The following is a 3738-nucleotide window of genomic DNA, read 5'->3' on the forward strand; positions in this document are numbered from 1 at the left end:
TCAAGCATTTTCATATGAGCATTGGTTCGCTTTTTATCCTCCTCATATCTCCTTTATTCCTCCTCATGCCTCTTTTGATCCTCCTCACGCATTTTCAATAGAGCAATCCTCCTCATATCTCCTTTGTTCCTCCTTATGCCTCTTTTGATCCTCCTCACGCATTTTCAATAGAGCATCTAACTTAGTCATCATGGGATCATTTTGAGGGGCTTCAAGTTAAAGAGGTTGTTCAGGTGGAGGAAGTTGGGGTTGATGGAAACCCGGAGGCCTATTAGTTAGGGCATAGTTAGAAACATATTGACCCCTATTGCCTCTGGTACCTTGGTTAGGAACATTGCTTTGTTGGTTGTTTCCCATGTTACTTTGATCACAAAAATTTTTATTTTGATGGTCATGGTATCGGTAATTAGGTTGTTGGTTTTGATTACCATACCCCCTTTGGTTAGAGTAGCCTCTTCCATTGAAATTGGAAGGGCCTCCCCCACCATGGTATTGGTTATCATAACCACCACCACTTTGGTTCCAACCACGGTTTCCACCTTGATTCCAATTCCCCATTTGATTGGAGTTTGGCCTCAAGTTCCCTACATTCCCCATTCTAGGAGCAAAATTCATAGCATTGACATTTTCCATATTATCATCATTTTCATGGGGAAGGGGTTGAACTTCACAAGCATATACACAATGAGAGGTATCATGATCATAGGTTTCACAATTAGAACAAAACATGCATCCTTGGGGCATTGTATTGTAAGAAGAGGGGGAGAAAGTATCCATACCATTGCCTCCCTTGGTTGAAGGGGAGGTATTACCGTGAGGATTGGGCCTTTCTTTCATCAATTCATCCATTTGCTTGGTCATTTTGGAGATTTGGGTAGAGAGGTTGTTGATTGTGTTGGCTTGCTCCAATGCATAAACACCCTTACTATAAGTAGAATCCCTTTCTCCTTCATACCAATCATCATAGTGCTTTGAGGCCTCCTCTATAATACAATCCACTTCATCCTCTCCTTTTTTCATGATTGGGCCGCCGGCCGCGGAGTCTAGGCTTGTTCTTCCTTGAAGTGTGAGACCTCCCTGGAAAGTGTGAATGAGTTGATACTTGGGTATCCCATGGTGCGGGCATTGACGTTGAATTTCTTTGTATCGTTCCCATGCCGCACTTAGAGACTCACCACTCTTTTGGTGAAAACCTTGAATCAAAGACCGAGCCTCGGCGGTCTTCCTATGGTTATAAAACCTCCTCAAGAAAGTCGTAGTCACTTGGTCCCATGTTGTGAGAGAGTTAGGGGGCACCTCTTTCTCTAGCCATTCTAGACCTCTCCCAATTAGAGAAAATGGAAACATCTTGAGGCGAATATATTCTTGAATCACTCCATTGGCCTTTATTGTGTCACAATATTTCTCAAACTCTTTTAAGTGCTCATGAGAACTCTCAAACTTTCCACCCGAGAATTGTTTCCTCTCAATCAAAGTAATCAAATTAGGCCTGATCTCGAAATTGTTGGCTTGAGTAGTAGGAGTTAGGATCCCACTTTGTGCTCTAAAGGCTTCGGGAGCCCCAAGATGACTCAAAGGTGTATTCTCTCCCATTTTAGGACCTTCTTCACTCTCGAACTTATAGGTTGAGAAAGGGTTGATTTCCGGACTCGATGATGAGTTAGGGCTATCTAATTCTTCACTTGAGGGTGAAGAGGGTGGAGTATCTTCTAATTCTCTTACTCCTCTCGTCGGGGTGTGAGAATTTCTACTCCTTGCTCTTGCTTCTCTTCGAAGTAGGGACAAAGACCTCTCTAGCTCTAGATTGATGGGAATCAAAGATCTTGAGCGTGTTCGTCCTCTGTTCATGCAACAAAGCTAAGAAGAACGTAAGCACTGACAAGTAACAAAAGTAGCAAACACTAACAAATAAAAGGTGAGATAGTCTCAAACAAGAAATTAAATAGCAATGGAAGCCGTCTCCCCGGCAACGGCGCCAATTTGATAGAGGAATAATCACGTCGTTAGACAACTACACCTAAATCAAATACAATTTATAACACTCGACTTAACCTAATACAAGTATATGGCAAGAAGAGGGATCGAACCACATGGAGAAGCACATAAACACCGCATTCATCACTAGATTCTAAGCTATCTCGGGACAAAGAACAGAAATGACTAAGAGATTAAACTAAAAGTAAAACGAGTTAAAATCAATATAACTAAACACCAAGGGGAATGGGTAGATGTAGGTGCTGCTTGATCATGCAATAACATAAAAGCAAATTAATAGTGAACTAAACATGCATGAATATCGAAATAAGGTCCAATCTAACCGCCTTCCGGGGTTAATCGGTTTCTCCTAACATAGCCTCTATGTTTCCACACTAGAACCATATATTAGGAGGTGCAATCAAAGAACAATTGATAGTAATGAACCTTAACTAAGTCAACTTCCGTTCCTTGTTAGAAAAGATTCACCTTTAATCAACCAACAATGTGCACTTGCAAGAAGATCAAAGAATATCAAGCATGCAAAGATTTTAATCAAAATTAACTTAATCCCAATATTATAAGCATTAACAATTAGCAACTACACCATCCCCACACCCTTGGCTAAGTGACTACTCACAAATCATGTTGAAAACAATATCAATCACCAAATCAATAAGCATCAACATGATCAATAAGCAAAGAAGAAAAATCAAAGTAAACAAACAAAATTAAATGCAAAAGTAAAGAGAAAGAGTAAGAGACTGCTCATTAATTGAAGTAGAAGATCTACAAAAGATTAAACAAGCTTCTTCTTCAAAATCCAAGTTCATAAATGAAGAAATCCACACTTTCTCTCTCTACCAAATGAAGACTAATAGTGTTTATCTCTTTAGATTAAGCTAAAAATGCAGAAAATTAAAACTAAGTTAATCTAACTACATCAAAACGTTCTAAAATGGGACTTATATAGTCCGTACACAGCCAGCTGAAATAGAGGAGTGGTCCGACCGAACACTGGGAAGGTTTGGCCAGACTACATGGTAGGTTCGGCCAAACCATGGGTAGATTCGGTCGAACCTCCCTGATCCTGGTCTGGTCGAACTTCTGAGGTTTGACCACTCCTGCAAAATTGCCAAAATGCAACTTGACTCTACCTCAACGTTCGGTCAGACCACTGAGCAGGTTCGGCCACACCTTCAGGGGGTTCGGCCGAACCTCTCCTGAATCTTGCTTCCTTCATCTTTCCTTAAGCTTAGCTTCCTCCTCTTGAAAACCCCGATGGTTCCTATAAAGAATAACCATGGAAATCAAAGTAAAGAGTAGGAAACGGGGCAAAATCTAGGAAAGAAGATGCATAAAGGGAAAGGGAACTAAGTGCAAAGAAAAGGATGCAAACAGGCCGCAAATGTGGGAAAATGACCATCAAAATGAACCTTAATCGTGGCATAAATGCCACTCATCAGTGATGGACACAGGTGGAGCGACGAACTCCGTGTGCACATCCTATGAAATAAACTGAGTAATTAGTATCTACTTAGGGGCTATACAAGAGACAAATGCACAAGATCAAGAATACCTCCACTCCTCCCTCTGGCAAAATAGGTGGTGGAGCCAAGAGCGGCAGCAATGGCTCTGAGTTGCATAGCTTCGGACGAGCATGCGTCCGCCAAGGTGTGCCCTCTGGCGCCCTACTCGCCAAGGTCCTCAACCTCGCCTTATCGAAGATATGCCGAGGAGGGCAAGCTGGAACAACAAAGGCTC

The 3738-nt window shown here is 41.7% G+C and overlaps 1 non-coding gene across 1 annotated transcript; it reads left to right on the forward strand.

The window, feature by feature from the left end:
* Positions 1–1108: 1108 nt before the first annotated feature.
* LOC145625890 (small nucleolar RNA R71) lies at positions 1109–1214 on the forward strand. The gene has a single exon (XR_014110786.1). It is a non-coding gene; the product is annotated as a small nucleolar RNA R71 (small nucleolar RNA).
* The last annotated feature ends 2524 nt before the right edge of the window (positions 1215–3738 follow it).

This window comes from Chenopodium album, chromosome 3, assembly GCF_948465745.1.
Source record: "Chenopodium album chromosome 3, dcCheAlbu1.1, whole genome shotgun sequence".
NCBI lineage: Eukaryota > Viridiplantae > Streptophyta > Magnoliopsida > Caryophyllales > Amaranthaceae > Chenopodium > Chenopodium album.